The sequence below is a fragment of the Myotis daubentonii genome, chromosome 3 (genome assembly GCF_963259705.1).
Source record: "Myotis daubentonii chromosome 3, mMyoDau2.1, whole genome shotgun sequence".
In the NCBI taxonomy this organism is placed as follows: Eukaryota; Metazoa; Chordata; class Mammalia; order Chiroptera; family Vespertilionidae; genus Myotis; species Myotis daubentonii.
In genome coordinates this window covers 197,565,278-197,591,571 of record NC_081842.1, presented here as the reverse complement: position 1 = coordinate 197,591,571, position 26,294 = coordinate 197,565,278, and positions in this window count along the sequence as shown.

Genomic DNA, 26,294 nt, shown 5'->3' with positions numbered 1-26,294 from the left:
TGGACTAAGACAAATACCTTTCTGGAAATATAAGCAGCAGATGAGGTACTGCAGTATGATACAGGGAGGTGACAAGAAGGGCAAAGGTGTCAGCTAATTTGTTCTTTAAAATGTACCCCATTTTTACACTGAAGCTCTAATCCCCAAGGAACCCTGAAAGGGATCAGAAATGGATCAGAGTCTGAGGCCTGAGTCTGCCTCTGCTTCCTCTGGGATTGGGATCCTGTGACACAGCCTGCTCATAATCAACCCTTGTCCTAAATGCTCTGAGTCTATTTTATGTGCTTCCGGAAAGGAGCTGAATGAGAGGAAAGACCATAGACTTGGGAGTCAGCAGACTGGATTTGAATCCTGGCTTGGCCACTTCCTAGTTGCTTCCGTTACCATAACAGAGGATCATGATACTTACCTCTCAAAGCTGTAAGGGCACATGAAGTATGAGTGCTGTCTGTGTCTGGCACATAATGGGGGTTCTAAATATGGTTAGTCTCCCTACCCGCTTCAGAGGCCACCCATTCCTTCTGTCTCTATCGAGGAAGGATGGTCCCATGTTTCCTCCATCCTGCAGGCATCCAGTCTGATGGGGAGGCTTAAAAAGATAAATAATCAACGAGAAGAGGGGGAGCTATAATAAGACTCTCTACTTAATGCAGCACCAAACAAGCTTGGATGGAAACTCCTCCTTCTTTGTTCTTTAGGACCAGGCAATGCTTCAGCCCCTGCCATCCTGCATTAAGCAATATTTCAACCTGTGTCTTTCTTTATCTAATAAACGAGGCCACTGAGTGAATGCCTGCACTCCTTGGGTACCTTAGCATGCTTTTCAATTCCTTCCGGTTGTTATATAGGATATGATTTTATTCACCGAATTTACTGTTACTGGACCGGGAGGGGCTGTCCAGGTCATACTCCTGGTGTTGTAAAAGTCTAGCGCAGCTCATATCCTTCAGGTCTGATAGGTGCCAGAGATCCCAAGATCCCATAAGATACTGTGAGTAAAGGGACAGAAAGGAACCAGTGAGAATAAACATCACCCAATTGGGGGGGTGAAAGTCTCCTGACATCCCACCTCCCCCGCACCCCGACCCCCATCCACTGTTGTGTATTGGGAAATGTCGCAGTATGAGAAGATGGCTGACACTAGGAGAGCGTGTCAAGGCTTGGCAGTGACTATAAAATGTTGCCTGGGGAGGGGTTTCCTACATCTTGGAAAGGATCATATCTCTTTAGATACAGGCTTCACTTTGCCAACCTATGTGTAACTGGCTGTTACATCCCACCTGGATAATAAAATTTCCCAAGTTATTGCAGGCAGAGAGTCATTAAGCTACCCTAATGCCCCAGGGACCACAATAACTGGAAAGTGTCTGGTCCAGCTGACACGATACATCTTTATTGAAGGAAACTTTAGTCTGGACCAATGGTTCTCAACGGGGATGATTTTGCTCCCCCACACCACCCCAGGAGCTATTTGATAATGTCTGAAGACATTTTTGGTTTTTACAACTGGGAAGGTGCTACTGGCATCCAGTGGGTAAAGGCCAGGGATGCTGTTCCACATCCTACAATACACAGGGCAGCTCCCCACCACAAAGAAGCATCCAGCCTCCATGTCTGTAGCTTGAGGGGTTGAGAAACTCATCTAGATCCTTCACCCAGAACAATGCAGAAATGCTTCTCTGAGTAGGGCCCAGCTCTCTCCGGCAGCTCGGGTCATGCCCTAGCAATGCAAGCTTTGGGGGGTGAGCTGTTTTTTCCTCCCAGTGCTGGGCCCACCCCACTCTCCTGCCCAAAGCCACACCCCCTCGGGGACCGCACTCACATGGCTAAGATGAAAGACTAGTGCCGCAGGCCCCCATGCCAACTTGATTGCTTTTAATTAATTCTGCTTGATTACAGCACAAGGGAGTCGCATCGAAGAGATAAGACAGGCTCTTTATATTCTGTCTCATTAAAAAGTTTGGATTGGGAAGCCTTTTCAAAGAACTATGTATCTCCTTTACTTTTGTGTCATTTTTAATTGAGGAGGACAGAGGGAGATGTGCCAAGTTGTGCTGAGCAGAGACTTGTAAAGGAAAGATGAAATACTCAGGCCCCTTTTGGGGAAAAAACAGCTAGGATTGGGATCCTGGTGACATAGAGAGGATGGAGCCAGTCCATTGTGGTGGAGAGTGTGGGAAGAGAAATGCCTCTTTTAGTCCATTACCAGTAGTGCGTCAGCCCAGATCTGTGGAACAACGTGGCTCAGGTTCTTTGCAAGGTACAAGGGACGCTAGAGGAGAAGCTGGGAGATAGTGCAGTGGTGATAAGAGAAAAAGGGCTGGGAGGATGGATCACCACCAATTATGAATACCTTTCTTCCCCAGCTAGAGGACCATTACCTCCTAGCCCAACTTGTTTATGCAGATTTAATCTCCTGTAATACATGCTTCATCTCTCCAACGAAGGCATCATGTTGTATTAGTTATCTATTGCTGCATAACAAAACACTCCAAAAGTTAGTGGCTTAAAAAGGCAAACAAGGAGCTTCTAGTCAAGAAGACAGCACAGGTAAATGTGGAACTCACATCCTCCTACAACCACATCAAAATTATAACTAAACTACAGAACAACCAACATTCAGAACCGCTGAACAGAAGTCCTACAATTAAGGATATAAAGAAGAAGCCACACTGAGACTGGTAGGAGAGGGGAGAGATGCAGAACGGGGTGGCCCCACATCCACATGTGGTGGATAAAATCAGGAGGGACAGCTCAGCTGTGGAGGTTCCCCTTAAGAAGGGAGGGGTCCCAACCCCACACCAGATGCCAAGCCCAGAATTCCAGTGCCAAGAAGAAAAGTTCCCATAACTTCTGGCTATAAACATCAGTGGGGATTATGGCTAAGTGAGACAGAGGGATCTCAGGGAGTTCCTCTTTAAAAGTCTGAGCTTGGACTTACTCAGACTCACTCCCTCTGAGTTGAGGGAACATACAGGAGGAACTGAATTATCTAGTATTAGGTGAGAACTGGAGGGGCAACTTTCCCCGAGACAGAAGTGTTGGCAGAGGTCATTGTTCCTTTTCTGAGCCCTCCCAACTCAGAGCTGGAAGGTGGATGCCATATCTGAGTCTCCATCAATCAGGCTCACACTCTTTACCCCACCTTGGTGATTCTCTGAGACCCCATCCCACCCAATTTCCAGACCCATTTCCAGTGGCTTTTTAATATAAATGGCTTATCTTGGCTCATGCTTCAGACTTTCCTAAAACCTCTCAAACAGGCAGCATCTGGCCTCATACCTCTGGCTAAGTGGCCCCAGGCAACAGCCAGTCTTGGTTCATAGCATGGCCTCTCCTGGCACCTCCAAGCCCAACAAAAGTAGCAGCCATATGCAGATCGCTCTATAGCTCATGCCCGGTGACCTTGGTCAGCACACAGGCAGCCACTGACCTTGGCCTGCACCTCCCAGGAGGCCCCAGAGTCAATATACCTATAAGCAGCTTCAGACCATGTGGAAGCACCACCCAATCACCTCTACAACACAGTCAAGAGGAGGATTCAGTGGGCACCAGAGCCCGTCTGAAGTAAGTCCTGTTCCATAGGGTAGACCCCTGCACAGCTGATCCTTCATGGAGGCTGGTGCCAGTCCTTGTAGACAATAGGCCTAGAGGTAAATCCCTCCTATTAACATGCTGATAGCAATCAAGGTTCAACTACAATAGGAGGTTGTACATGGCCCACACATACAGGGGTGCACCTGGAGTGCCAAATTTGGGTGATCAGGAAGGCTGTGCCACTGGACCCTATAGAACACCTACTACATAAGGTCACTCTACAAAGCCCGGGAGACATAGCAATTCTATCTATTACATAAAAACAGACACAAAGTGACAGCCAAAATGAGGAGACAAAGAAACATGTCCCAAATGAAAAATAGAACAAAACTTCAGAAAAAGAACTAAACAAAATGCCGACAGGCAGCCTACTAGATGCAGAGCTTAAAACACTGGTTATAGGGATGCTCAATAAACTTAGTGAGAACTTCAACAGCATTTTAAAAAATGGCATGGAGACCATAAAAAAGAACCAATCAGAAATGAAGAATACACTAACAGAAATGAATAATTTGTAAGGACTTAACAGTAGAGTAGATGGAGCTGAGAATCAAGTCAGTGATTCAGAATATAAGGAAGCAAAAAAACAACAACAACAACAAAAAACACACACCCACACAGAAGAGCAAAAAGAAAAAAAATCCAAAAAAATGAGGGTAGTGCCAGTGCATGCTGGGCACTCAAGGGTGTTTAATAGAACGAATAAATATAGAAATGCATGAATTAATTAATTAATATACAAATACATGAAATAATCATGTCTTAAACATTGTTTATACTTGTCAAACCTGTCCTTAACAAAAACTTGCTTGTTTCTAAAACTGCTATGGCAAGAGCAGATATGTACATATTTTCTAAAAACTCAGTGAGATTATTTAAACATAAATTTGAAATAACAGAATGCAATCATATTTTATACCATCTAACATGGGGGCCATTATTATCCTTTCCTATTATGGTCTAGTCTAAGTCCACTCAGATATTTTCTCTTTAGGGACTAATGACTGATAGTAAGTCAATAATGCTTAAAAAACAAAGCTTTTCATTATTTTAAGCTGCTCTCTGGATGACACTAAACAGTACAGCAATGATCAGGAGTGAAGCAGTTGTGTCTAGACTTAGTTAGTCGTTAATGCAAGATCGATGTGCAGAGGAGCTGGAAACTCAGGACAGAGGTTTGAGTGGGCCCAGGAGAGCCTGGAGCCTGGAGACCCAGCACACCAGCTGGGATGAAGCCAGGGCTTAAAGGTGAGGCCTGCTGAGGCTGAATGAAGTGTCAACTCATGCCAGTGGTACCCCAGGATCTAGAGAAGGGCTAACAAGTACTCAACAGCACCAGTGAAGGTGGCCCCGCATGGCCAAGGCCAGCCGACTTATGCACTACACTGGGTTTGGAGCCAAGGCCCCCAACTATCAAGTGTTCTTAACCAGCCTCAGGTTGTCCTGGGTTCCTAGCCTACGACCATCACCTGATCGCATCTCAGTCACAACATACTGTTACTTCCTGGAGTCAATTAGACTAAACCTCATGCCCAGAAATCCCCCAGGGAGACAAGGGGGCTCTTAGGTGCAGAGTTGAGCTGTCCGTTACAGTTCAGGATGGAGACACTGGCACAGAAAGTTCATGGAGAAGACCAGGGGTGGAGGCGCTGGAATGACCAGAATGTGGGGTACATAAAGGCTAGGGCTTTCAGAAGATGGCAGAAACGACATACTGAATCCTCCTGAGGAAACTACTCCGGAAGAGTTAATTGGGATAAATTGTTCAGTGTGGCTATTTATTTATATATTTAACAACCCTTTATTGATACCTGCCTGCAATGTGGCAGGCGCTGTGGGGAATACAAACACTCCCAAGGTATGCTCTCTGGCCTCAAAGGAGCTTATAATCTAGCGAGGGAGACAGATGCTTACACAGTTAACACAAGGGAGGACCACAGTAGGGGAAGGGGTGAGCGTGCAATTAATCAGCCTCCTGATTCTAATTTAACCTGGTAAATTTTATGTTATGTGTATTTTGCCACAATAAAAAAAAAAAAATCTCGCCGAAACCAGTTTGGCTCAGTGGATAGAGCATCGGCCTGCGGATTGAAAGGTCCCAGGTTCGATTCCGGTCAAGGGCATGTACATGGGTTGCGGGCACATCCCCAGTAGGAGATGTGCAGGAGGAAGCTGGTCGATGTTTCTCTCTCATCGATGTTTCTAACTCTCTATCTCTCTCCCTTCCTCTCTGTAAAAAATCAATAAAAAATATATTTAAAAAAAAAATCTCGAGTTAATTAATATGAACCAAGCACCATGTTATATGCCAGCCCACATAAAAATGCAAATGATACCGAATCCCTGCCCTTAAGAAGCTCACAATCTGAGGGGGAAAGGCAAGGACTAGGTAAATCTCAACTCAGACATCACCTCGCTCAGGAAGTCTTCCCTGATCCTCCTACCCTGGGTTTAGTCAGCTTCAGGTTCTCTTTCAATAGTCTGTGCTGGTATGTTTCATAATTATCATCATATATTCAGCAAACATTTATTATGCTAAATGTTAGGAATATAAAACCAAATGAGGCTTTTAATGTAAAGGAAGAAACAAACATGCAGATGAATAAGTGTACCAAGAAAACAAAACAAAACAAAGTTACTGCACCTCTTTAACCCACAGATTGAGCTTCTGAAGGTTGGGAAGGATGGATGGATGGATGAGTATCTATTGTATGAAAGAGTGTATTACACATGAATGCCTCTAAATATGAATAGGTTTCATTTTAACTAGTTTTCAATAGAGGCATAGGAGTCTGCATGGAGAAAGAGAGGACCAAACGAAGGCCAATATTTCCCCTGCCCTAAAATCAACCAGTGCAGAGTAGCAGGCAACTAGAAAAGTCTCTATGCATCAAAGCTTGTCAAGATTATCTAAACTAGCCAGCTCTTGCTTCCCAGAGAAATCCCAATAAAGGCCCCTTATTTCTTCATTTTTTTAATTTTTTAAAATAAATCTTTATTGTTCAGATTTTACAGTTGTTCCTCTTTTTTCCCCCATAGCTCCCCTCCACCTGGTTCCCACCTCTCCCCTTGCCCTTACCTCCCGCCCCCCCACTCCCCGCATTGTCCTCGTCCATAGGTGTACGATTTTTGTCCAGTCTCTTCCCGCACCCCCAGACCCTTTCCCCCCAAGAATTGTCAGTCCACCCCCTTTCTATGCCCCTGATTCTATTATATTCGCCAGTTTATTCTGTTCATCAGATTTTTTATTCACTTGATTTTTAGATTCACTTGTTGATAGATATGTATTTGTTGTTCATAATTTTTATCTTTACCTTTTCTTCTTCTTCCTCTTCTTAAAGAATACCTTTCAGCATTTCATATAATACTGGTTTGTTGGTGATGAACTCCTTTAGCTTTTTCTTATCTGTGAAGCTCTTTATCTGACCTTCAATTCTGAATGATAGCTTTGCTGGATAAAGTAATCTTGGTTGTAGGTTCTTGGCATTCTTCACTTTGAATATTTCTTGCCACTCCCTTCTGGCCTGTATAGTTTCTTGAGAAATCAGCTGACAGTCGTATGGGTACTCCCTTGTAGGTAACTAACTGTCTTTCTCTTGCTGCTTTTAAGATTCTCTCTTTGTCTTTTGCTCTTGGCATTTTAATTATGATGTGTCTTGATGTGGTCCTCTTTGGATTCCTTTTGTTTGGCGTTCTCTGCACTTCCTGGACCTGTAAGTCTATATCTTTCACCAGGTAGGGGAAGTTTTCTGTCATTATTTCTTCAAATAGGTTTTCAATATCTTGCTCTCTCTCTTCTTCTGGCACCCCCATTATTCGGATGTTGGTACGCTTGAAGCTGTCCCAGAGGCTCCTTACACTATCTTCGTATTTTTGGATGCTTTTTGCTTTTTGCTTTTCTGATTGGGTGTGTTTTGCTTCTTCGTATTTCAACTCTTTGACTTGATTCTTGGGATCCTCTAGTTGGATCTCTGTATATTATTCTTTATTTCAGTCAGTTTATGCTTAATTTCTAATTGGTCCTTTTTCATATCCTTGAGGGTCTCACTAAATTTCTCGGAGGTTTCTAAAGTATACTTGAGTAACCTTGTAACCATGGTTTTGAAGTCTATATCCAGTAGTTTGCTTTCCTCCATTTCTGTCATTTATGACATGTTTCTTTGTCTCCACATTTTGGCTGCTTCCCTGTGTTGATAGAGTGGCTTTCTGTGCTAGGTGTCCTACAGGGCCCAGTGGCTCAGCCTCCCTAATTACCTGAGGTGGACATTCTTGGTGCACCCCTTTGTGGGCTGTGTGCACCGTCTTGTTGTAGTTAAGCCTTGATTGCTATTGGTATCACTGGTAGGAATTGACCTCCAGGCCAATTGGCTATGAGGACCAGTTGTGTCTACGATGGGAGAACTACTGTGCTGGAGACACCCTTATGGGGCAAGACTTGCTTCAGTGGGGTTTTGGCGCTCACTGAGTCTGCCCCCTGAGTGTGTCTTTTGTGGATGTGAAGAGTTGTAATCTGGTGTGGTCTCACTCTGACCATTGGGTAGACTGGCTCTTAGATCTCCAAGGAGGTTCAAAGACAGCCACTGCCTGAGGCCACCCAGCAGGAGCTACAGAGAGATCTGCAGATTCCTCCTCTTTGTTTGGGGTTTGGAGGTGCCCAGATGAGGCGCAGCTGTGAAACAATGCTGGCTGCTGATGAGCCTTAGGCCTTCTTTTGGAAGCTCTGGGATTCTCTGACCCAGCTACAGTTTGTTAGGTTTTAGATTGCAAAAGGCCAGACCATTCATATGCAAAAGCCTCTGTGCACAGCTTGGGTGCGGTTATAAATTGGGTGGGGCGGGGTCTTGGGAAATCACCAGGGTGGAGCAAACAGCAATGGCTGCCAGTCAGCCCTGCCCTGGAGATGTCCCTGGGTCTCTGTGTCCTGTGGCACTGTGCAGGAACAATGATTGCTGTAAGCACCTCTGAGAGAAAGCCGCCCTCATGTTCCAGCCCTGATCCCAGACAGTCCAGTTTCTCCCCGTATGAGTCTGGGTCCCCAGAGTCTCACCAAGAACTAAAGTTCAGAGCAGTCGGGAGTGTGTATCTCCCTCCTGATTGAAAAAGACAACAGCATACCCAGTTGCCAGCCCATTTCCGTGTGTACCTCTGTACCTCTGCACTTCCACACTTCCTCCCAGTCTCAGTGCACTTTTCACTTTCCTTCTAGTTGTATAACTTCCACTCAGCCAGTCTTCCTGTGGTTCTGGATGATATCCGTTTTGTCTTTTAGTTGTAGTTTTGATGTGGTTCTGCGAGGCAGCAAGTTCAGGTGTTTACCTGTGCTGCCATCTTGGTTCATCCTATCAAGGCCCCTTACTTCTTTCTGCCTCCTGTCTGACACCTGTGGTTGCCCCATGATTTTGCATGGAATGCTATAGCTCTTGTTTCCAGAGGAACTGTGAGTAACATTAAATGTTTATTTCCATGTCATCACCCAGTCACCTTTATAAATTAAGGCCTCGGCACAAATCACCCTGCCATATTAAGAAACCCAAGCTAACCTGCTGAAGAGTGAGACCAAGTAGAGCAGAGACTGTCCAGCTGAGGGTCCCTAGGCCAACCAGCCCCAGCTGATCTATGACAGAATGAGTGACCTCAGGTGAGACCAGGAGAAAAGCCACCCAGCTGAGCCAGGCCAAAATTGCTGACTCACAGAATTGTGAGCAAACAAAATAGTTGTTTTGTGCCATTTAAGTTGGGAGTGACCTGTTACACAGCAATAGGTAACTGATACACTGTTCTATGGAGAAAGGACTCTCTAGGAATAAGAGTGGGAGCCTATGTTAGAAAACATTGGTTTAGGTAAGAACTGATGTTACTCGGCCTAGAATGGTCACAGTAGAGATGTAGAAAAGTGGCCAGAATAGAGATTTGATTTGGAGGCAAGTGACCATGCTTTCTGGTTCGATGTAGTTGTGAGAAGATGAGAGGACTCAAGAAAGATGCCACATTTTTAGCCTCAATAGGCAAACAACAGTGTCATTTACTGAAATGTGAAAGCTTGGGAAGGAGTGGATTTGGGTTAGGTGTGGCAGGAGATCAGAAGTTCCCTTTTGAGTAGATTCATATAGAAATGTCTATTGCCCCGATCCGCGGGACAACAACGGGGGAACGAAGAGACACCCTAGGAGAATGAGACAAACAAGGGACACGAAAGAATGGAGGCAAGACAAGTCCTGATCAAGCCTCCAAATTTTATTCTCACAGCGGCAGGATATATACTGTTTTAGGGACGGAGGGTGGGTAAAGGGGTCTATGGGCAGTAACCTATTACTAGAGATTTATTAGGCTCCTGATGGCTGTGCTTATCAGCGGAGATGTGTGATTTAGCAGGCTCCGGATGGCTATGTGCTTATCAGTGGAGATGTGTGATTTAGCGGCTGTGTGAGGGTAGTTTATCTTTAACTGCTGGCCAATTTGCAAGACACAGGTGGTTTCTGGTAATTTGGAGTTTCCAGAAACTTATAGTTCTTTTTTTTTTTTTTTTTTAGATATATTTTATTGGTTTTTTAGAGAGGAAGGGAGAGGGATAGAGAGTTAGAAACATCGATGAGAGAGAAACATCGATCAGCTGCCTCCTGCACATCTCCTACTGGGGATGTGCCCGCAACCCAGGTACATGCCCTTGACCGGAATCGAACCTGGGACCTTTCAGTCCGCAGGCCGACGCTCTATCCACTGAGCCAAACCGGTTTCGGCGAAACTTATAGTTCTTAAGATGGCTTTGTCTAAGCCAATATCTCTAATGGCTCCCAACAGTCTATTAGATATCCAAGTGGAAATGTTGAGTTTCAAGTTGGACATTCACTGTGGAACTCAAGAGAGAGGTCTAGGCTGGAGACACAAAAGTGTGAGTCATTCAGCTTATGGAAGGGATTATAGCCATGATGCTTAAAGCCAAGTCTTATGAGATCGCCTAAAGGAGTGTAGAAAGAGGGAAAAAAGAGGGTGCAGAGTTCCTAGGGTTTCAATGTTGAGTCGAGGAGAAAGAGCAAGGCAGACTGAGAAGGAGCAATGAGGGAGGGAGGAGGAGAGCCAGGCCAGCTTGAAAGTACCAAGTGTTTCAAGGAGAAAGGGGTCAACAGTGCTTATGCTGCTGAGGCTGGGTAAGATGAGAAAAGAGAAAGAACCGTGTGTGTTGTTGGATTGAGCAACATGTGGGTCATTGACCACAATAAGAGCAATTTCAGTGGCGCAGTGAAGACAGAAGCTAAGTGTGTGGAGGAGAGAGTGGAGGTGAGGGGAGGTGAATGTGAATGTTTTACCTTCTTATTCTTATGAAATGTTTCAGACATTCAACAGAATAACTATGGTATATACTGCATGTGCTATTAGAAGGCAATTTTTATTTTTCTTTTTTTTTCTTTAGATGAGAGGTTACTACAGCATTTTGCATGCTAATGGAATGATCCAGTTGAGAGGGGAGAAACTGATGATGCAGGAAAGAGAAGATATTTGCAGGAACAAAGTCCTTGAGAACAGGATCTAGGGCCGAGTGGAGGGGTTGGCCTCTGTTAAGAGTAGGAACACGTCTGCCATTATAATAGGAGGAGGTTTGTCAATTTCGTGATGGAAAGACACAGAAGTTCGTGTCTGATTGCTTCTATGTTTCAATGAAGGATAAGGCAAGGTCACCAGCCGACAGAGAGGAAGAGAGTGAGAATTGGCGATTTGAGCAGAGAAGCTGCTGTCTGGAGTGGGGAAGGGAACACAGGGAGGAAGTGTAGTGGTGTTGCTGGGCAGAGTTGAATTCCCATCTGAGGTTTGTGGTCATGAGTCAGCAGGGTTAAAGGGGTTCTTCAGCAATGCTCAGAGGTATGGGTATCGATTCAGGGAGAAAGAACCTTTGAGCAGGGTTAGCCAGAACAGGGGTTTTGCCAGGATGGAGGTTTTGCTAGGAAAGCAGTTAAGGACATTTATAAGGAAATGATTATAATACATCCTGGGCAGGCTAAGGAGAGGGATGAGAGAGATGGAGGGTGACCCTGTTTCTGCAATACATCTACAAGTAGGTACCATTTGCCAAAGGGGGAAGCCAGGTTTGGGGAAAGGAAGACTGAGTGAAGATGCTGATGGTTGTACCTGTGGAGATACAGGTGGACAAGACGCCACTTCTCCTTCACTGGCCCCTCCCACCTGCCCTTGGCCCCCAGCCCGGAAGATGAAAACAACCTCAGTGACCCCAGTGCCCACTGGCCTGCACCGCCAGCTGCAGCTTCCCTCTCTCTTTAGGAACCTGTCAGGGCCTGTTTGCTGGTCTTTTCCGTTTAATACATTTTAATCAGAAAATTAATCAGGAAATACCAGTTCAGCAGATAATTGAACAATGAGGAGACACGATAATTGCTGTTTAGTCTAATTAACTTTGTTGAGTCTTTATTGGAAACAGAGACTTCCTGAATGAAACTTATTAAATGTCCTTCCCTGGAAAACTCAATTCCCATTCAAAGGAAAAGTTGTAGATTCTGTCTTTGTGTTATTTCTGGGAAAAGGACGTCAGCCCTGCAGCAGTCCGATGGGCAGAAGAGATTGTCGATCTCTCCTTGGGCTCCGCCCAGCTTCCTTCTCCCTGGAATCCAAACGTCCCAGCTCAGATGGGTCGGGCTCACTGTCTCCTCCAGTTCTGAGAACCACTATTCTAGGGCCCCTTTGATTCTCTCCAAACCATGTGACTTACAGCCTGTTCTTTTATGCTTTGGGGATCTTCTTGTATAGAGCCACACCGAGTCATGTGGAAAGCACCAACCCCCCACCAGGGGCAGTCTCCGTGTGCCAATCACCTACAGATATGAGCTGGCATACATTGTGTACCAACAGGCAGCCGGCTGCACATTGTGCAAATGCAGGCTGTTGACCTGAATTTTCCAAGTAAAGTGCCTCTTGATCCATGCCGCCCCTTCACGGAGGAGATGGCGCCTTCAGGGCTCCGAAGGTGTGCGAGGTGGTTGGTTCATGCACTGAATGTTTTTCTCCTTGGAGTCTCTTCTCACTCCTTCCTCTGCGATCGTTTCCTATGTAGGTCCTCTCAGAGGGGACTTGCTTCTAATCTGCTACCTCGCTACACACAGCTAGCTCCTGCCCTGAGCTGCAGCTCCCACTCCCCCCACAGAGAGCCATCCTGGTACTAGCAACCGTCAAGCACAGTTGGGGCATCTAGCACGTGGAAGCCCTAGAGATTTTTTTGAATGACCCACCATAGAAACTAGAAAATAGGTGTGACCTGCAAATGCAAAAGTGGACATTCAGGGTATGCTTGAGGGAGAAGAGAAAGCCTCCCTCCCCCATTGCAACTCTGCACCATCCCCTTCCGTTTCAATCCCCCTCTCACCATCATGACGAGAATTACCAAGATGTCACCTGTCATCATGACTGTGACCCCTACTTCAGGGATGCTTGTCCTGGGAGGTCTCCTTGTCTCTCCTCCTTGTGAACTATCAGCATCTGAGACCTTCAGCACCGGTTCATGACTACCTAAGGGTTGGGTTTTTCTCTAGACAGTTTGTCACAAGAGGTATTATTTTAGTGCTCCCTGTCATGTTCAACATCATTAGGCCAAAGAGATATTAAATTTACTTAGATCCTGAATGTCAACCATGGGAAAGGCGACAGTGAAATATTCCAAGATAAAAGGCAGTATAAGGTCATTACCAGGTGGTTTTGTTTAACAGGCAAAGAAATGAAGAGTGACAGGCAGCCATTTTGCCTAATCCAGGAGAGCATCCCCTAACTGCTGGAAATTAAACCCTCAACCTTCCCTCTGGCCCCTCCTGCGTTTCTCAAGGTACAGCCTGGGGCTCTCCAAGGCAAACTGCATGGTCTCCAGTGCGGTCACAAGGCTTCTGAGCCCAGTTGTCCGCTCCCGATGCCACCGGATGTCCACCTCTAATTCCCTCCCTCAGGACTTAGCTGTGTCTTCTGTTCCATGGGTCATCTCCTCCCCCAATCCACCAACCCCGACTGCCTACATCACTGCAGCCAACAGGTAAGAACTTTAGCAAGACCTTCCTGAAGATCTGGAACTAATGGAAGGAAGAACAGCATCGATCATAATGCAGAGCTACTAAGTGTGGCCACTCTTGGAACATCCAGGCCCAAACCTGATTTCTAAGCCTGTTACTGAACTGGTTCTCTGCCTGGCTGCCAGGCACCTTCCCTCTCCAGGCACAGACCAGCCTCCCAAGTCCTCAAATCCTAACTGAATAATCGACGGTTGGAATATCACTGAAACTGACCCCACACCCTCCCACAGGCGTGAAGTCTGGCCTGGGGTCCCCAACAAGACAACCCCACATGTTTCCCAAAGTCTGGGTTTCCAGGGGATGGCCAGGTTGTGCCCGCTGAGGCCAGCCCCACCCTTTCCACATTCTTTCCCCAGCAGAGACCTGAAGATCGGGCTGCATGTCCTATCTGTGTTCCCTGCCTTCCCAGTTCCACCTTTCCTTCCAACAACAGGCTGGAGGGGAAATCTCACCATCTCAGTACAAATGCTACAATCTACCAGCACGCACTCTGGATCAGAAGATCAGAATTAGAAAGGAAACATTTCTCTAAAGAAATTTGCAGAGGCACCATTCCGCTAAAATACCCTCCTGATTTACATTACTAAGCAGTGCGCCTAACATCTCAGCCTGAGGCAATTGCATTGAGGTCTTCTCCAAGAAGCAGGGAGAGCACTGCTTCTCCTTTATATAACCACCGGGGCCCACTCGAGGTGTGGCCAAGAACAAAGGGACAGAGACTGGGCATAATTTTTAAAGGAAGTTTTCAGCTTCAAAAACCAGAAGGCCCCATGTACCAGCGCCCATTATATAAGGAATGGAAGGAGGAGGAGGAATTTGAAGACAAGGATGATATTCTTCTCTCTAGACACGCTGATGCCCAGCTCATGACTTTCTGCACACATAATAGGTTCTCAATAAATAGCTGTTAAGTGAGATGGTGCAAACAAGGGCAGGTGTGAGATCCAGGTCTGAGGCAGCCTGGAAATAAAAACTAGAGAGACCACACAGCTGTCTATATCAACCAGAAGTAGACAGAAGAGGTTTTCTGAGACAGGAAGATCGCATAGGTTTAGAGAAGCCAAGTTCCACCATCCAACATGAGCACTCGGGCCCTTGGCCCTGATTACACCCCCAGCTGAGAGCACATGGCTCTGTGGAGTTGTATAATAGTGATGCTAACAGCCGTGTAATAATAATACTAATAGCCAGTTGCAGCAACGTATGTAGCAGCTCATTGCAGATTGCCAATTCCTGAGCTAGGAAGTACTTAAATATGAGGGTCTAAACCAGTGGTGCTCAAACTGTAGGTCTCGAGCCCTTTGGCGGTCGAAAGACCCTTTCACAGGGGTCACCTAAGACCATCCTGCATATCAGATATTTACATTACGATTCATAACAGTAGCAACATGACAGTTTGAAGTAGCAACGAAAATAATTTCATGGTTGGGTCACAACATGAGGAACTGTATTTAAAGGGCCAGACGGTTGAGAACCACTGGTAAACTCTTAACCATTACCCACATCCTTATCTAGAAACAGGTGAGCAAGTCTCAGAGTACGGATCATCAAAGATGCAAAGAGTCAGGCTTCACTTATCAACCGGGACCTTAGGCTCAGACCAGCACCCTGGACCTGCGGTCCAAACACCCAATGATCCCAAACTTTGTCACACCATTCACCAGTAAGATCCTTCTCTACCTTGGGGATGGTGACTGAATCCACAGGTCAGGAAGGATAGAAGACAGAGATTAGAGTGGGAATGAATAGGATAGGAAGCATTGTGGAACAGGCTAAAACAGAACACGAAATGGGCTGGAAATGAGACGATGTTGATGCTTATTCTGCACTCTGTATTAAGTGTTTTGTTTGCCATATCTCTGTTATGAGTTTAATTGTGTGCCTTCCCCTCCTCGCCCCCCCCCCCTAAAAAAAAAATTCATATGTTGAAGTCCTAACCCAGAGTACATCAGAAGGTGACCTTATTTGGAAATGGGATCTTTATTGAGGTAATCAAGTTAGAATGAGGTCATTAGGGTGGGCCCTAATTCAATGTCACTGGTGTCCTTATAAAAAGGGGAATGTGGAGACATGCATGCCCATCGGGGGAATGCCACAGGGGCATCTACAAGCCAAGGAGAGAGGCCTGGACCAGATCCTGCCATCAGGATGAACCAACCCTGCCAACACTTGACTTCGGACTTCAAACTCCAGAGCTGTGGGACAATACATTTGTCTTGTTTAAGACACCCAGTTTGTGGTAGTTTTTAATGACAGCCCCTGCGAACAATTACAGTCTCATCAAGGCATGCAACCACTCTGGGAGGACAGCTGTTATTCTCCCCATTTTACATAAACCCAACTTTACAGGGAATGAGTAACTTGCCCACAGTCACACAGAGAGGGAGAAAGGGACTTGGAAATCAATCAAATGTGCTAGACAGATAGAGCTTCCAAATAGAATGCGCCATCCCCGAATATGCCTCTGCCTCGTTGAGCTGAAGGCAACTGAGAAAAAGCAGCTGCAAGAAAAGCCCTCTGCCCTCCCTTATTTGCCTAAAGCAGAACATAACGGTGTTCCTCCTGCCCTCTGTACCAGGCAGGATAAAGGTGAATCCCCAGAGACAACTTTAGAAGGCACCAGCTTAAATCTACACAACAAACCAAACTCTTATTCCTTGTGCTTTTCCTGGTCACCCGACCCCCCAAAACTGGCCTCCCCTGCAACGTTCTTCCGTTTGCCTGTAGCTGAAGATGGCATTTAAATCTGAGTTCTAAGCCACTTCTCTGAGTCACTCGTTTTTTCCTGGGTATTCCCATGTAGACTGTGAGTTATACATGTTAATAAACTTCTGTCTTTCTCTTGTTAATCTATCTTTTATGACAGGAATTTCAGCCAAGAGCTCAGAAGAGTAGAGGTAAAATTCTCTTTTCTCCCCTATTCATCTTTTAACCACTAATTTAAACCACTCTGTAAGGGGGGTGGGGGAGGGGCGCAGAGTGGAATGGCTCTTAACACTTTTCACACATGTCTGCTACCCACACCCCCACCCATAAAGGACAAGCCCTGACCTTTCACACCTCTTGAAGGCCCCACTCTTACCCCCCACCCCCACCAGCGCTGCCCCAACTACCCATGCTCTGTCTTGGAAGAAGGCTCAGTTCTGAAAACCAGAGTTGGTTCCAGGAAGTGGGGAGCTTGGTGACTGCCACAGTGCTCTCCCGCCTCCAATACTAAGGGACTAGGGGGTTGTCAATCTACCTAGAGCAGAGCCCACCTGGTCCCATGGATACCTCTGCCCCTCACCCAGCAGGCACTATGGTTGGCCTGTCTCTTCTCATTAGGCCTGAGGGGACAAGAGGCAGCTTGGCCAGCAGCTTAGCCCAGCATCTCCTGCCTGGAGACCAAGGCTCTGCGGTGGAGAAGCTATGGCTGCCAGCCCTGAGTCACCTTGTCTGCTCCGGGGTTTCGGCCTCCCCGGCTAATTATCCCAGGGCCGGTGCTATCCAGAGGCCTCCTGCACAGACATCCACACACTCGGTCTTTCATGAACAGAAGGGCCTGCTGAGGCTGTTTTAAGAAAGCAGAATTGTCAGAGCCCAAGAGGTAATTAATATTTAAGAGGCATAAGTTGGCAAGGTTAAAAGCTGAGAAATAAACACACACACATACTCTCACACACAATTTCAAATGATTCTTAAAGACTAAACAGGGAAATACAGCCCCTGCCTGAGAAGCCATTAAAGAAAGATAGGATTCACACCAACGAAGACTGGGGCCCGCTCAGACATCACTGCCTTCACCAAACAGCCTGGCTGGGCACCTTTAGGTTGCAGGGCTCTCATCTGCCCCTAAACCAGCGGTTCTCAACCTGTGGGTCGCGACCCCTTTGGCGGTCGAACGACCCTTTCACAGGGGTCGCCTAAGACCATCCTGCATATCAGATATTTACATGACGATTCATAACAGTAGCAACATTACAGTTATGAAGCAGCAACGCAAATAATTTTATGGTTGGGTCACAACATGAGGAACTGTATTTAAAGGGCCAGAAGGTTGAGAACCAGTGCTAAACCCTGTTCTTCCTACACCTTCCTTGTCTCTGCCAATGGCTCCACCATCCTGCCGCGTAACTGACATCCTCAGAATCCTCCACCCCACTGTTCACTCAGACCCTACATTCGAGGGATTCACCCTTGGCATGTACATCCAGGTCTGTGGACTCTGCCCTCATCCCTGACCTGGACCAGTATCACTCCTACCTGGTCACTCCACTACTCAATCTATCTTCCATAAAGAGTCTGATCGTGTCATCTTCCTATTTCAAATTCTTTCATGATATTTCACTGCCAAGATACCCCATGGCATTCACCTTTGATCTTCAGCACTGGGTTTGAACTGCAGCTCTACCTAGCTTCCATGTGGCCTTGGATAAATTACTTAATCTCTCCAAACTCAGTTTCCTCAAAATAGGGATAATCTTACTTACTGCAAAGGACCATTGTGAAGGGTTAAAGTGATCGGTACCAACTTAATGATTCCATGAAGTGTGGCTCCTATGAATACTAATCCAAGAATAAGAAGAGGTTTGTCCAAGTTTACCTGGTAGATTAGTAGCAAGTCCAGATCTTCCAACACCCATGGCACCCCAGAGGCCTGCATAGTAAGGTCTCAACAGCTATTTGTTGGATGAATGCTTTCCAATTAATCAACCCCAGCCTCCTGTGTTACCCCTTTGGGGATTAAATCCCATGAGTCTATTAAAATGCACTCAAGACAAAGGTACTAGTAAAGAGGCCCAACTTCCTTTTGGCCCATGCTAATCTTTCTCAAGACTCAAGGGTGCCCCCTGGTGCTTACATATGGGATTGTGTGAACAAGTCCAAGCTAGCTCTTTCCATAGCTCCTAAGCCTCCTGTCCTGACCCAGCTGGGCTTTCAGACTGAGAAGGTGCTATCTCTCTGGTTGCCCACATGAGGGTGTCTTTCTCTGCACTGCAGCCTGGCAAAGATTTCCTGAGCTCTTATGGCTGACTCAGGTGGGACTTCAGGTGGCCAGACAGTTGGACGAGAACTGCCATCTGTAATGGAATAAATTCTACCTATTGAGGGGGACACTGGGCAGAGCCACTAAGCCCTTGAATGCAGCCAGTGTCAGGAGTCAAGCGCAAAGGACTTCTTTAAGATGTGCGGGAGGTCAAGTGCCCTGTGGGAACCAGGCCTCCACCCTGCCACTGTGAATTAGCACAGACTGACCACAGACCTGCTCAGCCCCTCAGCCCTTTGCCGCCTGGACTAGAAACCCAAGCATCTTCCCTGCCACCCTGCTCAACTCACTCCCACACCAGTTCCTGTCCTTTCATTCCCAAATGTGTCCATTTCCCTCCAACACCACTGCCACCATTCTATTCCAAGCCACCCTTATCCCTTTCCTGGGCTGTTGCAATAGCCTCCTTCCTGGTCTCCCTGCTTCCAGTCTCACCCCTTGCAACAACCAAAATGATCTTGCTAAAACACAAATCCCACCTCATTGCTCCCTTGCTTACAACCTTGCAAAACCTTCTCATTGCACCTGGAAGAAAGTCCAAAATCCTTACCTGGGTTGACAGCGTCTTAACCATCTATTCCTTGCCTTTGGCCTCATCTCTGGACTTGTCCGTTTTTATACTTTCAGATTCCTTCTCTCCCTGGGCTTTGGCATGTGTTACTCCCTCTGTCTGAAGCACCTTTGTCCCTCTTCTTCACTTATTGGTTTTATTCAATGGGTGCCTACGAAGTGCCAGGAATGTGTCAGGCGCTGTCCTCACAATGTTTAGAATCTCATGGAGGAGTCATGAATGAATCAAATAACCACACAGTTATGCAGTTAAAAACTGAGGTCAGTGCAATAGCGGAGAAAGACAAGAAGACCTAGCCTTGCAATCTGGGAGGGCTTCCCTGAGGAAGGGATCTTTAAGCTGAGAGGTTATTAGTTGTTCTGGAACAGGCAGAATAGGAAACTGGGGCTGTGTGGCCCTATTCCCCACTGAGTGCAAAAAGCCCACCTGCTGTGAGAGTACAGGAAGCAAACAGGTGAGAGGAAATGAGGGTCTTCAAGCTCAGTGTGTCCCTGGTTCCCGGCCTGAGGTTCCTGAAGCTTCTGCCTCTTATTTTCTGAGGCACCTCCATTTGACTAGTGATGAGTGATCCCTGACTAGTAAAATCAGGCTCCCCATGGACGGCGGCATGGCCTTTGAAATCAGAGACTAGGCTCAAATCCTGGCCTGTCCACTCTCCCCTGTGTGTCACTGGGCCAGTACCTTCCTCTGTGTGACCTTCAGTCACCTTCTCTGTAATGTAGGACAGCATTCCTCCCTCGGAGATTCTCATGAGGACGAAATGAGATGGAAGGTGCATCCCTTCTATAATGAGCTACAGAGGGATGGATGGGCTCAGGTCATGTGCCATCTGTGTAGGGGTAAAAGAGCAAGGGGGTCCCTCAGGCTCTGGGCCAGAGCCAAACACGAGAGCTGTGTGGGCTCCAAGAGGCAAAAGCAGAGAGAGCCCGAAACTTCTCCTGGAGCAGCAGCAGCAATACCATTTAAATTGTTGATGCATTCCATTACAATTGGTTAACTTTCTGGCAGAGAAAAGTGTAATTGAATTCGTGGAGCACTCAGTATTAAAGAGGCTCCCAGATCCTCTCCTCCTCCCCCAGCTTCCAACCATGAATGAAAAACAGAGGTTGCATTAAAAATGTCTGTTCAACACTTGACCAGCCCTCCAAACAGACACACTGAACTCTGACTGTAGAACTTAGGGAGTCCAGCAGGCAGAGGTCAGAACACCAGCTGTATAATGGAGTGACAACACTGAGCTCCCTAATTCCACTCTCAGCATCAAATGGCCTCACACATCCAGCCACAGGGAGCAGTAGGACGGCAGGCAGAAGGTCCCTAATGGAGACGAAGGATGTGACTGAACCCAGCACGCTCCCAAACTCATTAGTCAGAATAATCGTTTATCCTCCCTCAGAGAAGTAAGGGAAGGGGCAGGAAGAAGCCAGGAAATAAATACATCCCCCGAACATCACTCACCCCATTCTCTGCCCTGTTGACATTTGTCTTCCTTTGGCTCTGCAAAAATGCATGCTTCTTCCCACCCCAGGGCCTTTGCACATGCTTTCTCCCTACCCCTGTTCTCTGGTTTACAGATGTTCCTCAACCTACTATGGGATTACGTCCCGATAAAACCCTCGTAAGTAAAAAATATAGTAAATTAAAAATGCATTTAATACACCTAACTTACTGAACCTCGTAGCTTAGTCTAGCCTACCTTGAATGTACTCAGAACACTTACATTAGCCTGCAGTTGTGCAAAATCATCTAATATAATGAAGACGCTGTAGAGTACCCATTGTTTTAACCTCATGATCGCATGGCTGCCTGGGGGCTGCGGCTCACTGCTCCTGCCCAGCATCACAAGAGAGTATCGCACTGCACGTGGCTAGCCCAGGAAAATTCAAAATTCAACATTCGAAGTATGGTTTCCCCTGGATTCCTATTGCTTTCACCCCATCATTCCAGAAACATCTGGGTTTGGAACATTCTCCTCTTTTCTCCCTTTGTCTGGTGACCCCTTACTGTCTTTCAGGTTTGCTTAAACATCACTTCCCAGGAAAGCCTTCCTGACCTCCCACTCGAGGTCACATCCCCTTGCCATGTGCCCTCCTCACTACTGTATTTTCTCTTTGCAGCATTCGTTAGGCTTTTCAATAGATGATGATGTGCATGATTATCGGACTGTTGTCTGCTTTCTCGAGACACAGTGCACTGAGGGCCGAGGCCATGCTTCTGAGGGTGTCCGGGGTAGTCCTGGCGACAGTGCCAGCACCAGCCCCTAGTAGACACTCAAAACATTGTTTCTTTACTATCTATTTTTTAATGACATTATTTTATTATTTGAGTTTTATTTCCTTTTTGACAGCTTTTCTGAGGCATAATTAGTGTGCAAAAATCACACGTATTTAACATATACGAATTGATAAGTGTAGGCATAAATGCATACACCCATGAAACCATCAAATCAGTGTAATAAACACATGCATCGCTTCCAAACATTTGCCTTGGAGTTAACTGAAGGACGTAATCATAATTAACACACAAAGACCTTTTCAGCACTTTACACACATTAACTCCCTCCTTGCTTGTAATACCCCTCCGGTGGATACTCTCAGTACCTTTATTCTATCAATGGGGAAGCCAAGGCACAGAGAGGTTAAATAATTTTCTCGAAGTCGCGCAGCTAACAAATGGAGCTGGGATTACAATGCCAGCAATCTGACTGCAGCGGTGCTGTTATTCACCGCTACACTAACAGGGCACGTGAGAGGGTGTCCCTAAGAACAGAGAGGTAGAGGAGGGCCGCGGTGCAGATGGCTTTTTCTGTGCAAGAGACTAGCTCAAGGACAACAAAGACTGTGAGAAAAGACAGAAAAGAATATTCTAGCTGCCGCACTGACGTAATGAGTCCAGGGACACCTATGAGTTGGAGGTTCAATGCGAGGGCATAGAGAGCCTCAGTGCTCATGCCTCTGGAGTCTTAAGCCTGACCATCAACTCGCATCCCTGGAGTGGGTACATGGGCGTGGCTCTCTTGGCCCCAGCTATGGGGCCCTCTGCCTCCGGGTTGTCAGCACACCTGGGAGATAACATGTGCCTCAGACCAGCTGTCCTGAGATGATACACACAAAACATTCAGCAGAGCACCTGGCAGAGTAAGAGTTTGATAGAATGTTTTTAAAACCTTTCAGAAGGGCCCACCCAACTCTGACCAATGCCCAATAGATGCCATGGGATGCCTCTCCCTGGAGGGGATCTCCCTGGAGGGCTCATCTTTAATAACACGGCCAATGAAGTCCTATAGAGATGGGATGCCGCGCCCCCACGTGCGCACACCTGCGTGGTCAACATCTGGCAGGCTCGTTGTTTTAAGTGACGAGCAGTTGCCATTTTCTGTCACCTCCATGATAAATCACTTTAAGGACTCCCTTCTCTCGACAGCGTAAGTAATTATAGCCCTGGTGTCTGGGGCCCTGGCACCGATTAGGAGGGGAGCAAACTACGCTGAGGCTGATGCTGACTCGGTTTTTTCCTTTTCCAAAGGGCCTAATGGCCACAAGGTCAGAACCGGGTGGCTGGACTCTTCCTGGGCTGGAAGATGACCCACCCCCACCAAGCACCCCTTGGCATAGCCAGAGCTGAAGCTTGGAGATAGAGGCCTCCACCATTTACCCCCCAAAAGCCCCCAATCTCTTTCCCTAGCTGTCTTCAAGACATGGTTTCCAAATGGACCAGTGATTAGGAGGAAATGTGTTGTATTATAATAGGGATAAATAATGAGGCGAGGTAATAAGAAAGGGGCATGCTTAGGAATATTTTATCTATTGTGCTTTCTTGGTAGACACGAACTGTATTGAATCCGTAGAATTAATAAACACCCAGGTGAGCAAGAAGAACACATCTCGGTCGTTAAGAATCTTGGTGATCCACAAATGATAATGAAGAAAAGACTGGATGATCCTGGCATTCTTGTAGCCTGAGATCTTGGAACAGAGCTTGGAAAATGTTTGTGCACAGGACAGAAAACTAAAGCACATGGGGGCAGGTTTGAGTGGTAGGAAGGACATATGAAACCCGAACGCTCCAGGTCTGGGGCACAGTACTTGCTATCACTTCTACTTGCATGTTGCTACCGGCATAAAAAGCACCTAGTGAGCCAGGCCATGCACTTGCGTGCCTACACTTGGCCAAGAGCTGGGGGAGGCCATTCTCCTGGAAGCTTTCATGTTTGGTGCGAGCTGTCATGAGAGACTCCGGTCTTAATCGCTCTCCCTGCTCCTTATCAATAGCCAGAGACTTGAGCTTTCCCGGAAGTGATCAGCAAACAGTCCTGGGCCGTAATACCAGAACTCAAAGGCTGGAGAAATGTACAAGATTCAGTACATTTGGGAAATGCTGTATACCCATTGTTTCCCAAAATGCTTTGATCAAGGGACATTTTTTCTGGATATCTAATGAACACCCTGAAGAACCCTCTTTGAGATTTAAAAAAAAAAAATCTTTGTGAAAAAAGAAAGAAAAAGAGAAACAAGGAAGGAGAGAGAGAGAGAGAGAGAGAGAGAGAGAGAGAGAGAGAGAGAGAGAGAGAGAGAAGGGAGGGAGGGAGGGAGGGAGGGAGGGAGGGAGGGAGGGAGGGAAGAAAGGACCCTCTTTGTGTTTCCTAGCAGGGCTAAGATTGTGACTAGGTAAAGGGAAAGCCTGGAGCCTGATTCAGCCCAGGACCACAGTGACCTGATCAGAAAGAAGATGTGGAAGCCAATGTTCACCTGAGGCAATGACTTCACCGCAGATTAATAGTGGCTCATATTTGCTAGACACTTACTTTGAAATCCTGGGTTTCCAGGTGCGGAAACTGAGGTTTAAAGGAGTCAAAAGTAACGTGTCCACAGATGAGGCCTTGCATATATGGGGTGGTGAGGGTCTGGGGCACGGGCGGGCTGGAGGCGGTCATTGGGGGGGATTTTTAAAAAAAGAAAAGTAACATGTCCAGTGATACACAGCAAGTGGTCCAGCCAGGACTGAACCCTGTCTGACTTGGGTATGTCACATAAACCCTCGGGCTTTCCCTTCCTTATTTGTACTCTGAGGGAACTGATGATTGCACATACACTTATAAAGTTGTGGTGAGGATTAAATGAGATAATAAAGGGCTTAAAGGAGGGCTTAGCACACAGAAAGCTCTTAAGAAATGCTATCAGTACAGCAGACCCCATACAAAGCTGTACCTAACCTCTCCAGTGACGGGGAGCTCATTATCTTACAAAGCCCCTGACACTTTGGGGCAGCTCTAGCTACTAGAATGGTCACCCTGCTACTGAGCTCAAAACCTGTCTCCCCCTCCCCCTAAGTCATAGCTCTGCCTTGGAAGCAGCCCTCACCCTCTTTCCCTTTGCAGCTCTGCAGAAACCACGGAGCAGGATGGCGCCCTGGAGTCTGCCCATCTTCCTCACCGACCCCTCTCCAATGCATTGAGTTTGGAAGACAAGGCACTTTGCCATCAGGTTAAGATCTCTGAGCATCGCTTTTTCCCTCACCGCCCCCTCTGGGCAGGGCCCCTGGTTTTTGTACCTGGAAAGGCCAACATTTGCCATGGAGCACTCAGCCCAAGGAAGCTGAAGTTGGGCAAGGACATCCTGTGGGTGACTGGGAAGGAGACGGGCCAGCCTCACACCTATTCAGCTCCCCCAGGAGATCTAAGAGCAGGTGAAGGGACATGCTGGCGAGCCCACACTGTGCACTTTTTTCAGGCTGACTGAGATCCACTAACTGTTGTCCAGGCCCTCAGGGGAAGGTCCAGCCTGCCTGCTAGACCTGGAACCAGTGGACCAAGGTGCAGAGAGGGTGACAGGACAAGACACACATCCTGAGGGTGAGGAGGCCTTGGGAAGCACAGAGAATGGAGGGAGAGACCAGTATTATGATATTTTAACCCTTCAGGGGCACATAGCAAACTGAGCCAAAGAGAGGTTAAGTACTTAGTAACTTGCTCAAGATCACACAACAAAGAAGCAATGCAGCTAGGATTTGATCCCAGGCAGTCCGGCTCCAGAGCCTGTGCCTTTAACTTCTGAAATGCACTGTCTTCTCAACACTCTACAATCTGGAACAGTCCAGGGAAGAAAGGGCTAGCAGGGGTGGAGAACCTTTTTTCTGCCACGGGCCATTTGGATATTTAAAACATCATTCATGGGCCATACAAAATTATCAACTTAAAAATTAGCCTGCGATATTTCATCGAACATTCAATTAACTCACCCCTAATGCGTTGGTAGGGCCAGACCAAATGATTTCATGGGCCTTATTTGGCCTGCGGACTGAACATTCCCCACCCCTGGTAGAGGAAGGTAGGTTAGAACCAAATCTGAAAAATTTTAGAAAGGTAGAGACAGAGAGCAATGGCATGGACTAGGGAAACAGCCCAGAGAACAGCATAGATGGGGTGCATGTGCAGTGGGTGGAGAGGATGTGGGCTGGATGAAACAGAGGTAGGGCAAAGGTGGGAACTATCGCCTCTCATAGGCGACAGGACAGGGTAGACGGAAGGCACAGTCCTTCTAATAGTTCACCTGGGACAGAGACACGGAGATTAATAAAACCAAGTCTCCACCTTGAGGAGCTCACAGTCTGTGGGCAAAGGCCATAGCAGTGGCCACCACAGTGGGACGGGGTGGAGAGGACCCTGTCCCAGGCCGAGTCGCTGTGACTCAGAAAGGCAGCATCTCCCCAGGAAGAGCGTGTGTTGCTGCTCAGCCGCATCATAAAGCAAGTCAGACTCCAGTGGGAAAGCTTCTGGAGTCCCATTAGTGCCGAAACGGCCCAGTGCCATCTCCCTCCACCCTTGCAATGAATTAACTCCGTGACGGAGATGAAGGAGATACCGAAGTCCCCCATCGTCTTCCCTAACCTTGAGACAAATTAAATCAAATTCCACCGCACGGCCCGAAGGCATAAACTTCGTTTGCTGCACCAATATATTCTGCCAGGCAGGCAGGCTCCCAGGTACTAATTACTTTATTCAGCAAGTTAAACAAATGATATGATATCTAAATTCAAGGGAGAG